Raw genomic sequence first — 13,900 nt, forward strand, 5'->3', positions numbered from 1 at the left:
CACACTTGGAGTATTGTATGCAGTTGTGGGGACCATACTACAAGAAAGATATAGAGACTCTGGAAAGGGTTCCTAAGAAGAGCAACAAAACTGATTCCTAACAAAGAGTACGTAAACTTTTGACCCAGTGAAAATCTGATATAGTACATAAAAGCTGAAATAAATCTGTCTCTTACCTATTATTTTGAAATGACCTCTTATGGAAATAAAGTACAGACCCTAATAGACTTAATACATGAAATGTATGGTAACATGAAAAGTGCAAAATTGAGTTTGAATGTCTTTAGCCTGGGTGAATGTAAACTTTTGGCCTCAACTGTATAGGTGGTCACTGCATGACAGAGGAGGTAGAAACAGAAATGCACTTTTTCCTCCATTGTGAGAATTTTGCCTGCCTGTGGGAATCATTCCAAGATCACATCATAAATATATTGCCTGAATTTGCTACCTAAACCCTGAAAAAACATTTAAAAACAAACTCTCGACGCATTTCAGCATCAAGCTTTTTTTTTTGTTTGACTCCCTGACGAAAGCTTGATGCTGAAATTTTATTTATTTATTTATTTATTTTTTTTATTTAACCTTTATTTACCCAGGGTTGGTTCGCTGAGCACGGAAGCTCTTTTGCAGAAACGCCCTGGGGTTTATTTGACCAGAGGGAAGACTGCCCCCTGCTGACCCACCAACACCACTTCCAGCACAAACTCAGTATTCCCTGGTGGTCTCCAACCCAAGTACTAACCAAATCCACACTTGCTTAGCTTCAGCCAGTCGGCAGGAGCAGAGTGCGTGGTGGTATGGCTGCTGACAAATGCGTCAGAGTTTGTTTTTAAAGGTTTAATATGACCAAGCCATGAAAATAAAGGCATTTTAATTGTTAAAAAGAGTGCCTTGGAGTTTTCTTTGATTTTGATGTCTATATGTATCCAATCCAAAGAGCACCTCAAACAAACTCAATTTGAGTCCAGGAAGCGCTCCTACCCAAACATTTTTTGAGTATTTATACAGTATGTGTTTAGACCAATAGTATGTCTTTGTGATTACGCCTGCTCTGTTTTATCCCTCAAGAGCATTACAGCAAGCCATTATTTAATTGAAAGCTCAATATTAAATTAATAGCTCAGTAGGACACTAATGCCCAGGGAGCAAGCTGAGTTCTGAAACCACTGGTGAATCAGCTGAAACAATTTAACATTTTGATCCTGTTTGGGTGCAAAGCTTTGTTGTACATGATTTGTCACAGGTCAGGTCACTAAAGCTGCAAATCTGTGAGTGATTGGTCTAGTGATAGGGAATTAGCTACAAACCAGTTTTCCTGGCATTCCTCATCTCTGCAACGGAAAAACAAAAGGCCTTAAGATCTTTGGAGTTTACATACTTGTAGCAATCCTAATATGTGCGTGTATACAGCAGCAAAGGGGCGTCCAGCTCCATATTAATGCCCATGGTTTTGGAATGAGATGTTCAACAGTACATATGGGCATGATGTTCAGGTGTCCACCTACTTTTGGAAATGTAGTGTGTGTGTATATATAGTATATATATATATATCTACACACACACACACACACACACACACACACATTTTCAAACACTCCCCTCCGATAGGAGGCTGCGGTCCATCAGGAACAAAACCTCACGACACAACAGTTTTTTCCCGACTGCAGCTGGCCTCATCAACAAGGCCCGGGACCCCCACTGACACTGTCTGTTATCCTGACCCCCACGGACACCAAACAGACAGCACCTGTACTTATAACACTTTATCCCCTTGCATCGTTTATTGTTTACTGTTTACCGTTTGCACTATGTTTATGTTATGTTTTTATTGCACTATGTTTATTTTATTTATCTTATTTTATGTTCACTGTTATGCACCACCTGACCAAAACAAATTCCTCGTATGTGTAAACCTACTTGGCAATAAAACCTGATTCTGATTCTGATTCTGATTCTGATATATACACACTGTATTTACATCAATATGGGGTGATCCGTGTATGAATTACATCCCTCTTTATACATAGTGTCCCCCATTTTAGGGGAGAAAAAGTAATTGGACAAAGCAAAACATAATCAAACATACATAATCTGCTATAAAGTCATCATATTCAGTATATGCACAAATATCTCTCAACTAAAGTCTTGTAAATTGTATTTTAAATGAATGTGCAGTGAATACATATTTTCCGTTTGCACAAATACTTTTTGTATGAAAAAACAAAAAATATGTTTCTAATTTCCACATGTATTTTTTACAATAAGACATGCTCAAATGTACTATTGGCCTATGAAGTGTTGAATCTGCATTTGCGGATCAAAAGACACGCGTGCGTTCAGTGACATAAGTTTGAGAGTTTCCTTTTTTATTTTTTTTATTTTGAGACTTTCCTCTCGCAGTCTGTGCGCTCCAATCCACACAAAAATATACTTATCCACACTAGAGTTCTGCACGGGCTTGAAATTTAAGACCAAACCCAGCTCATATCCGGGACCTTGAGACCTGACCTGACCAAGCCCGACTGGTACTGCCAAATTTGAAAACCGAACCCAATGCGAAAACGAAATCGCTTAGAGATGCGGTTTTACAATGCTTTGTTCAGCTGCTATGGGCTTGAGTTATAGCAATAATTATCATACTGCAATTGGTAACATTTGATTTCCATATGGAATTGTAAACAGTGTCTACACAGCTTACCAAGGCATGGTGGCCCATGGTTAGCAGTGTAGCACTGTACACATCCAGTTTTTGTCAGCTGGCTTACCAGACCTGTTTACGGCCATCGGAGCTAGTTTACTAGTAGCTCACTGGTAGCGTATTTGCATGTAAGACCGTTGGACGAGTGAGAAGTATAGATGCAAATCCCCCCCTTGGACTCAGGCAACCCTCTAACCTATTACACTGGCTTGCTGGCTAACTGATAATTGCCTTAAAAATGAAAACTATTGCTTTTGCAACTGTATAATCTTTGCAGGAAAACCAAAGATTATGTGTGAAATGATAAATCCATTCTCTATCATTTGACATACAAACCCCACGTAATATTGTTTCATGACGTTCACATTTTGATGATACCCCTGCCTAAAACAACAATCTTCAAACCTGAAACAGTTGTCTACCTTCTTTAAAAGAATGTGCAAACAGCAACATGAAAGAACTTCTTTTTATTGCATAGGCGCATCAAATTGTAAATGGTAAAATGGACTGCATTTATATAGCGCTTTTATCCAAAGCGCTTTACAATTGGTGCCTCTCGTTCACCAGAGCAGTTAGGGGTTAGGTGTCTTGCTCAGGGACACTTCGACACGCCCAGGGAGGGGATCGAACCGGCAACCCTCCGACTGCTATACAACCGCTCTTACCTCCTGAGCTATATCGCCCCGTACCTTTGTCTATGGAATGAAAGCATATTAAAATAAACTTCATGATAAATAATGTGACGGCAAATAATGATTTGTAGGATCCTACGTAGGTAATCATGTTCATGTAATCTTAAATGTTTTCAGAAATTAAAAAAGAAATCAACTGCATTAAATTTAATTGCGTTCAGTTGATATGTTTTTCTTTACTTACAGGGCAAAAAAAACTAAAGTAAAGCAACAAAGAGAAGAAATCAGACCCTGAAATGAGCTCCCTGAATTCCACCCTCTCTCTAAATACAACTTTTGTGCATCCCCCATTTCTTTTCATCAGTGGTTTGAATAACATGCCCCATGCCAAATACTACTATATTTTCCTGTGCTTTGTTTTTGTGGTCACTGTGTTGGGGAACTCCTTTATCATGTTCAGTATATACATAGAGCGCAGTTTTCACACCCCAAAGTATATGACCGTGTTTAATTTGGTTGTAGCTGACTTAGGTGAAAGCACTGCTTTTATTCCAAATTTTATTGCAATGTTTTTCTTTGTCACTTTGCAGTCTCTCACTCTTACCGTTCTGGCCTTTGATAGATTGGTGGCAATATGCTTGCCACTGAGATACCATGCCATCATCACAATGTAAGCAATGGCAGTGATATTAATAGTGGTGAGGTCAAACTGGGCAATAGAGCCTAATTTTAAGAAACCTAAAATAATGATTTTGCAAAAAAGGTGAAGACATCACAGGGAAACAAATTCCAGTTCAGTTTAAATACACAGTAAAATGTCCAGTGTTAATTTACACTCTTACAGATAACATTTGGTCCCACTCTGGAGTAGAATTCACGTAGAGTTGAATTAACACTGGATATTTTACTGTGCAAAAACCAAATAGAGCACACCCAAACTGACACATTTTTTAAAACTGACTATATCTCCATCAGGGAGGTTTGATTTTTTGATCAACAGTAGGAGTTGACAATACTTATTTATGTATATTATTCACTTCATTCAGAGGGCTACAGACAGAGATGGAGTCCTTTACTTTGCTAAAGGGTATAATGGCAGTGCATCATCTCAGATTTTACCTGTAATCCCCGTGTTCCGATCCAGTTGCAGAATCACTTACTCTGATATCCTTAAATTACTTGTTAATTGACTTACGGAAATTAGGGATCTGATTTGGGTCCCTAAGCTTGTCGATTTTACCAACAACCAAAGAAATTGTCCTGACAGAGTAAATGTAGTTAATGAGTTCCCCAGGTTCATTTCCATGGCAATCACACAGAGCAAGATGTACAAAAGGAGAGTGAATGCTCCTCTACTGTAAACATGAAACCAGGCTGGACAAACTGGAGAAAACGTTTTTTAACCTTATTCTCTGCTAAGGTGATCGTGGTGAGTAAGGACTAAGGATTCTTCCCCTTTTGAAGTCATATTACTTGTCAGATTACCATTTTTCATAATTGGACCATTTGTTTCAGAGCTTAGATCTGAAAATGTATTTAACTTTAACTTTGGAGATGTTTACCAAATATTTATTTCTTATTTTTATTTTATTTTTTTAAAAATTAGTATTTACATGGTTAGAGTCAAATCAAATGTCCTAGCACCTATGTCCTAGCACTTACCTCTGTGCATCATATATAGTATAGCATAATTCATGATGTGATCTGGCGGGGCTGTCTTCAACTAAAGAAAACTGGGTGTAACTGGCATTTTTAAAAATTAAAGAACACTTTTATGCCGTATGCTTTTAAAAGCCCTTTCGGCAAAAACCAGAAACATAGCAACAACATTGCAATAAATAACATAAATTACAAAAATGTTGTTTGTTCAAAAAGCTTTACATAAATGAACATCAATACAGGTATAAACAAGTAAAGAAAAACACAGATAAATGGGGAGGCAGTGAATTGTTTTTAGACCTGCTAAAAGTAGTAACTGCGCGAATCCGATCATATTGCAGAGTGCGCCTGACAATTATTGTACTTCTACTCAGAACAGTGGGTTGCCTTAGGTCGTGCGCGAACGTCAGAGTCGGACAGGACTGGTTCAACTAAACAATCGACTGACCGCCTAAAGGGAGTAAGTGGAATCACATTCATATTTGGTTGTATATGTTACATAATTGCAGATCCTATTTAGGAAAATCAAGGGCCACCTAGATGTCGCATGCATGCAAAATGATTCCAAATCTTATGAAAACCATGACATTTAATTTCTTTGCACTGATTGTTACATTTGATTCTTGGTAAGCTGCTGAAATAATAATAAACCATGATTATGGTGAGGTTATGTGTATTATGTGTAGCCTACTGTTTACTGTGGCACCAAAGCTGTTAGAAATGCAGACAATGCAATTTTACAGTGCCTGAAAGTGCACACTGGCAAGTACAGAGGAGTTAACATAAGTACAGACTGTGTGTAACCATTATATACATCAGAATTACATGTAGTTGGTTTTACGGTGATCGTTTTTACTGACATGTTTTGTTGGCTATCTTATTTTCATGCTTGGTACCAAGCTCAGTATTTGAATGAAAACGCCGGCTTCCCATTGTTCATGGCAAGAAAAGAGATTTTAAAAACTGCTTGATAATAAATGTGACGGTTAAAACAATTATAGGACATGACGTAGTTTTGTTCACGTAATCTTAAATCTGTTTTCAGAATTTGAAAATAAATCACCAGCATTGACTGTAATTGAGTTATTCAGTCTATTTGTTATCTTTTTTAATTACAGAATAAAGAAAAGCAAAAGTAAAGCAACAAATAGAAGAATTAAACACATCTGCTATGAACTCCCTGAATTCCACCCTCCCTCTAAATACAACTTTTGTGAGCCCCCCGTTTTTTTTCCTTAATGGTTTGAATAACATGCGCCATGCCAAATACTACTATGTTTTCCTGTCCTTTATTTTTGTGGTCTCTGTTTTGGGAAACTCCTTTGTCATGTTTATTATTTACACAGAGCACAGTTTTCACACCCCAAAGTATATGGCTGTTTTCAATTTGGCTGTAGCTGACTTGGGTGAAAGTACTGCTCTAATTCCAAATGTAATTGCAATGTTTCTTTTTGATTCACAATACATCTCCTTTGACGCTTGCTTGGCAAACATGTTTTTTGTGTTTTTCTTTTCCTGTTTGCAGTCTCTCAGTCTTACCCTTATGACCTATGATAGATTGGTGGCAATATGCTTGCCACTGAGATACCATGCCATCATCACAATGCAAGCGATGGCTGTGATATTAACAGTGGTGTGGGCATATGATTCAGTCTTACTGATTTTAATGGTTTCTTTGATTACCAGGTTGTCCTTTTGTAAATCCATTGTGGTAAAAAGCTACTTTTGTCAACATGAGTCCATATATAGTTTGGCATGCAATGACAATTTTATCAATCATGTGATATCAAGACTTAATGTGACATTATTTGTTTATATACCCTTTATTTTGATTGTACTGTCTTATATTTTTATTGCTGGTGCACTGTCTAAAATAACTTCATGGGAAGGGCGATTTAAAGCCATTAAGACTTGTTCTGCACACCTAATGCTGGTGTCTTTACATTACCTTCCAGTAATAGGCACGCACATTACGTTACTAACTTCAACCCTTAAATCTGAAGCGAGTATAATGAATTTGCCAATTGTAAAGGCCGTTACCCCCATGATGAACCCAATCATTTACGTGCTGAACACAGAAGAGGTTAGGGTATTCTCTAAAAAACTTCTAAAAAACAAAAAACAAAAAAAAAAAACAAGAACAAAACTGCAACAGAAATAAAAAAAAACTTTAAAAAATGGAACAAATTCATATTACAAGACTTTTGCTTTTAACTGTATCACAAACTGCAGTCTGTGAAACCAGAGGTGGAGGCAGCAGTTACAATTAGCCTTAGCCTCTATGGAAATGGTTGCAAATGTTAAGAAATTCTCAAAAAATAATTTTCAAAACCAAGAATCAACAGTTTTTAGTCTGCTAAGTCGGTTAATTTGTTTTGTGGAACCTTACGTTTTAAGTTAATTCAATTATTATTCGTTTTTACTGCTTAATGTTAAAAGCGTGATGAATTATAAATGTTGCGTCTATTGATGATTCACAAATGATTCCCCTTTGAATTTCTGCATTCTGTTCTTGTGTTGCTTGTTCAACATTCAATTTGCTTAAATAATTTTACGCAGCATCATTAAAATGTTAACTGCCAACGGTCAGAACCTTTACAGTACTAGTCTTCAATGGAGACATTTTAGTTTTTACGTATGGGTAAAGTACTTTCTCTTATTATTTTATATTTTAGAAAACTTGAGGCAATCAATGGTAAATTCCATGTTCATTTAATGTTTCAGTTCAAAACAGAGTCTGTCTTGCAACAACAAAGATAATGGTCAAATATTGTTTGTTTCCTGTCATGAGTTTCCACCCACTTGTAATACATGTCTTATTTGTTAAGAGTTTCTAAGAAATAACCAAGTGATAAAAATTCAATTTCTCTGACCAAGCCTATTATTAAAATGCACCCCAACTCAATGATTCTCAACCACAATACTAGTGATGCCTATGTGTGCTGGCTTTTATTCCAACCACTGTTGCAATCTCTGAAGTTATTTATTATTAGGTGCTTTTCATGTTTAGAAGGATCATTTGCCCGATTATACCACTTTGCGCCCAATTTAACAGTCAAGGTCCAATTTTCAAATACTAGTGCTAACTCAAGACCCAGGCAAATTAGGGTGTGTCAAATTAAATTGAGGTAATTTTGAAACAACAGGCTTGAGCACAACTCACAGGATTCACATTTGCTGGATTGCTGCTCTCTTGCTTGATTGCTTGTGTCTGACATGTATTTCCTGTTTGTGGTGGTAAGAGTGAGAGGAAGGAGTCTGGTAGTGTTAGGAAAAGTTTGTAACAGGATTGAATTGTGCTTTCAATAGTGTGTTTCATATTAGTTAGAGTTCTTTTATTTATTTATTTTTAAACCATATTATAAGTGTTATAAGGTAAGATGGTTTTGCTCCTAAGGTGAACATCTTGGTTGACATTACGGGACGGGGTAATTTTACACGTTTTTCCTCCATTAAGCACTTGGCTAGCAAAATAACTGATTAGATCATTTGGCCACCTTCTTCCTGAACAGAGCTTTTTTGTGGTTTTTCAACCACTCAGGAGCAAATTATAATTGTAGTTAGGTGGTTTGCCCTTATGGTTATGTGCTAACATTGGCTGTAGTCCGGGGTGCTGTAAAGGCGGGGGGGGGGGGGGGGGGGGGGGGGGGGGGGGGGGGGGGGGGGGGGGTAGGATGATTCCAAAAGCCCTGACTGACAGGGACCCACAGAAAATATTAGAACATAGGATTTTCTCGGGTGGAGGGGGCCCAATGTGAGCTTGTTTCATGGGGCCCAGAATCCCTGGTGGTGCCTCTGGCTGTAGTTTAGTGGGATAACTGATGAGCCACCGGGCACCCAGATGGCCACATCCTCCTGGAAAAGGGAGTGAGTGATAGTGGAGGACTCAGTTATTAGGGGGGGTAGACAGCATAGTCTGTTTGCATGAAAAGAAATCCTGTACAGTGTGTTGCCTTCCTGGTTCCCAGGTAGGCGATCTCCTGGAGTTGCCGACAAGCTCCTGGCCAGAGTGGGGAGGGATCCACTAGTCATGGTTCACGTAGGAACCAATGGCATAGGTAAGGGCAGGTTTGAGGATCTGCACGACAAATTTGTGGAGCTAGCAAAAACGATTAGGAGCAGAACCTCAAACCTAGTGTGATAATGTGAATAATGTGAGACTATTATTATGGGTGACTTCAATTAACTGGCTATGTAATCCAAGAAGATTTAAATAAAATCCAGGGGGTGGAAACCTGGCAAATGAAATTCAGTGCAGTCAAATATAGTTCTGCATGTGGGGGGGGGCAAAATTAGGCAGGATTACTTTATGGGAGGAACACAACTGGAATGTGCTCAATTTGAAAAAGACCTGGGAGCAATGTTTGATCAAAGCCTTTCAAGTTTAAGGCACAGTGTGCTGTAGCAATAAAAAAAAGGCAAACAGGATGCCACAATATAGCCAAACGTATTGAGTATAAATCCAAGGAAGTTATACTTATTTCATGCAATACATTTTCTAGACCACACTTGGAGTATTGTATGCAGTTGTGGGGACCATACTACAAGAAAGATATAGAGACTCTGGAAAAGGTTCCTAAGAAGAGCAACAAAACTGATTCCTAACAAAGAGTACGTAAACTTTTGACCCAGTGAAAATCTGATATAGTACATAAAAGCTGAAATAAATCTGTCTCTTACCTATTATTTTGAAATGACCTCTAATGGAAATAAAGTACAGACCCTAATAGACTTAATACATGAAATGTATGGTAACATGAAAAGTGCAAAATTGAGTTTGAATGTCTTTAGCCTGGGTGAATGTAAACTTTTGGCCTCAACTGTATAGGTGGTCACTGCATGACAGAGGAGGAAGAAACAGAAATGCACTTTTTCCTCCATTGTGAGAATTTTGCCTGCCTGTGGGAAACATTCCAAGATCACATCATAAATATATTGCCTGAATTTGCTACCTAAACCCTGAAAAAACATTTAAAAACAAACTCTCGACGCATTTCAGCATCAAGCTTTTTTTTTTGTTTGACTCCCTGACGAAAGCTTGATGCTGAAATTTTATTTATTTATTTATTTATTATTTTTATTTAACCTTTATTTACCCAGGGTAGGTTCGCTGAGCACGGGTGCTCTTTTGCAGAAACGACCTGGGGTTTATTTGACCAGAGGGAAGACTGCCCCCTGCTGACCCACCAACACCACTTCCAGCAGAAACTCAGTATTCCCTGGTGGTCTCCAACCCAAGTACTAACCAAATCCACACTTGCTTAGCTTCAGCCAGTCGGCAGGAGCAGAGTGCGTGGTGGTATGGCTGCTGGCAAATGCGTCAGAGTTTGTTTTTAAAGGTTTAATATGACCAAGCCATGAAAATAAAGGCATTTTAATTGCTAAAAAGAGTGCCTTGGAGTTTTCTTTGATTTTGATGTCTATACGTATCCAATCCAAAGAGCACCTCAAACAAACTCAATTTGAGTCCAGGAAGCGCTCCTACCCAAACATTTTTTGAGTATTTATACAGTATGTGTTTAGACCAATAGTATGTCTTTGTGTTTACGCCTGCTCTGTTTTATCCCTCAAGAGCATTACAGCAAGCCATTATTCAATTGAAACCTCAATATTAAATTAATAGCTCAGTAGGACACAAATGCCCAGGGAGCAAGCTGAGTTCTGAAACCACTGGTGAATCAGCTTAAACAATTTAACATTTTGATCCTGTTTGGGTGCAAAGCTTTGTTGTACATGATTTGTCACAGGTCAGGTCACTAAAGCTGCAAATCTGTGAGTGACTGTTCTAGTGATAGGGAATTAGCTACAAACCAATTTTCCTGGCGTTCCTCATCTCTGCAACGGAAAAACAAAAGGCCTTAAGATCTTTGGAGTCCACATACTTGTAGCAATCCTAATATGTGCGTGTATACAGCAGCAAAGGGGCGTCCAGCTCCATATTAATGCCCATGGTTTTGGAATGAGATGTTCAACAGTACATATGGGCATGATGTTCAGGTGTCCACCTACTTTTGGAAATGTAGTGTGTGTATATATATATATATATATATATATCTACACACACACACACACACACACACACTCTTTCAAACACTCCCCTCCGACAGGAGGCTGCTGTCCATCAGGAACAAAACCTCACGACACAACAGTTTTTTTCCCGACTGCAGCTAGCCTCATCAACAAGGCCCGGGACCCCCACTGACACTGTCTGTTATCCTGACCCCCACGGACACCAAACAGACAGCACCTGTACTTATAACACTTTATCCCCTTGCACTATTGTTTATTGTTTACTGTTTACCGTTTGCACTATGTTTGTGTTATGTTTTTATTGCACTATGTTTATTTTATTTATCTTATTTTATGTTCACTGTTATGCACCACCTGACCAAAACAAATTCCTCGTATGTGTAAACCTACTTGGCAATAAAACCTGATTCTGATTCTGATTCTGATTCTGATATATACACACTGTATTTACATCAATATGGGGTGATCCGTGTATGAATTACATCCCTCTTTATACATAGTGTCCCCCATTTTAGGGGAGAAAAAGTAACTGGACAAAGCAAAACATAATCAAACATACATAATCTGCTATAAAGTCATCATATTCAGTATATGCACAAATATCTCTCAACTAAAGTATTGTAAATTGTATTTTAAATGAATGTGCAGTAAATACATATTTTCCGTTTGCACAAATACTTTTTGTATGAAAAACCAAAAAATATGTTTCTAATTTCCACATGTATTTTTTGCAATAAGACATGCTCAAATGTACTATTGGCCTATGAAGTGTTGAATCTGCATTTGCGGATCAAAAGACACGCGTGCGTTCAGTGACATAAGTTTGAGAGTTTCCTTTTTTATTTTGAGACTTTCCTCTCGCAGTCTGTGCGCTCCAATCCACACAAAAATATACTTATCCACACAAGAGGTCTGCACGGGCTTGAAATTTAAGACCAAACCCAGCTCATATCCGGGACCTTGAGACCTGACCTGACCAAGGCCAACTGGTACTGCCAAATTTGAAAACCGAACCCAATGCGAAACCGAAATCGCTTAGAGAGGTTGTACAAACCTATCCAGACATATGTTTGCCCCATTAATGTACTGTATGCTTCTGGGTCAAATAAAGTTTAGCCAGATAAGTACAATTGTAACAATGTAAAATGATAAAAATCGTATTTGTTGATCACAATCTTCGAAACAATAAGCACGAAACCATCCAGACCCACGGCGCACCTGTACAAAGTGTCATGAGTAAAACTTGGCTAACTATATAGCTAGCTAGCTATGGCATGTCCTCAGCTCTGTAACGTTATTTGTTCTCCTCCGTGTGTCCATACATCTGTATCAGTGGTACGTGCTAACTAGGTTAACTAAAGTAGGTGAAACGCTAACATGTTAGGGTTAGCTAAAGTAGCGATAGGCGATAAAGCTGTGCTTGAAAATCTTGTGCCGTTCGAAGCGGTGATTTTGGGAGATGCACCTGCGCATGCGTCCTACTAAACGAAGCACCACCTGCGCATGTGTCCTACCAAACGTCCTTCTCAGGTCGTCCATGAGTGACTGACCACAATTTGTCATGCATAGCTCACGGTGGCAGGCAGTCCTGCGCGCCGTGGGAAAAATATAACAATATTAATAATAATGCTAATAATAATCATCATAATCATAATAATAATGAATTTTACTTATGATATGCTTCTCATACACCCAAAACAATGGATGCAGACAATTTTTCAAACATAATGTTGTCATTTAAAAAATGTTTTTGGCGTAACACAGCTGAATTGCTTATTATTTCCACTATTAATGATTGATCCCATTTATTGTTATTTTTTTTTTTACTAATTATTTGTATACTCTGCTATCCTCAAATTAAATTGTACTTGTTCACGAAATTAGGCAATATGGAATCACAGTCTGGTAACTAATCTTGTTTTCTCTACAAAAAAAAAAGATTCTGTATTGACAGAGTTACTGGAGTTAATGAGTTCCCCAGGTTGATCACCATGGCGCATGTACCGAAAACCCCAGAGCAAGATGTATAAAAGGAGAATCAATGTCCCCCTACTGTAAATATGAAACCAGGCTGAACAAACTGGAGGACACCTTTTTACTCATTATCGGCTCAGGTGATTGTGGTGGGTAATTACTAAGCATTCTTCCTCTTTTGAGATGGTAATATTTCTCAGGTTACCTTTTTTACACAGCAAAATTACAAGAAGCTGGTGTTATGAAGGAGATGGATTTCACCTTGGAGAAAGTTTAATAAATTGTGAAACTAGTTTTTCAAAAGTGCACGGACATAATTTCTCTGACACAGTTTACTTAGCCAATTTCCATGCCGTGATACAAATGGATAGTAATTGGCAGATATTGTTTGTTGGACATTAGACTTCACCTCATGCGGTGCTGACTATTTTATTTGCATGCTCAGTACTCGACCTGAAAAGCCAGTCTCCCTTTGGTAAATGGACTGCATTTATATAGCGCTTTTATTCAAAGCGATTTACAATTGGTGCCTGTCGTTCGCCAGAGCAGTTAGGGGTTAGGTGTCTTGCTCAGGGACACTTCGACACGCCCAGGGCGGGGATCGAACCGGCAACCCTCCGACTGCTATACAACCGCTCTTACCTCCTGACCTATGTCGCCCCGTACCTTTGTCTATGGAAAGAAAGCTTATTTAAATAAACTTCATGATAAATAATGTGATGGCAAATAATGATTTGTAGGATCCTACGTAGGTAATCATGTTCATGTAATCTTAAATGTTTTCAGAAATTAAAAAAGAAATCAACTGCATTAAATTGAATTGCGTTATTCAGTTGGTATGTTTTTCTTCACATACAGGGCAAGAAAAACTAAAGTAAAGCAACAAAGAGAAGAAATAAGACCCTGA

General features: G+C 38.2%; 1 protein-coding gene across 2 annotated transcripts in view; it reads left to right on the forward strand.

Annotated features, from left to right (window-relative positions):
• Window positions 1-4,541: 4,541 nt before the first annotated feature.
• The window catches only part of LOC118210363 (olfactory receptor 52E4-like), a 29,075-nt gene continuing 19,716 nt past the window's right edge, over window positions 4,542-13,900 (forward strand). The window contains exon 1 of one of the 2 annotated variants that reach the window (XM_035386487.1): window positions 4,542-4,759. The gene's annotated coding sequence lies outside the window, so the exon portion shown is untranslated. Of the gene's footprint in view, window positions 4,760-13,094; window positions 13,143-13,900 lie in introns of those variants that run through there. The other variant, XM_035386492.1, reaches the window with a different exon arrangement.

The sequence above is a fragment of the Anguilla anguilla genome, chromosome 12, assembly GCF_013347855.1.
Source record: "Anguilla anguilla isolate fAngAng1 chromosome 12, fAngAng1.pri, whole genome shotgun sequence".
Taxonomy (NCBI): Eukaryota; Metazoa; Chordata; class Actinopteri; order Anguilliformes; family Anguillidae; genus Anguilla; species Anguilla anguilla.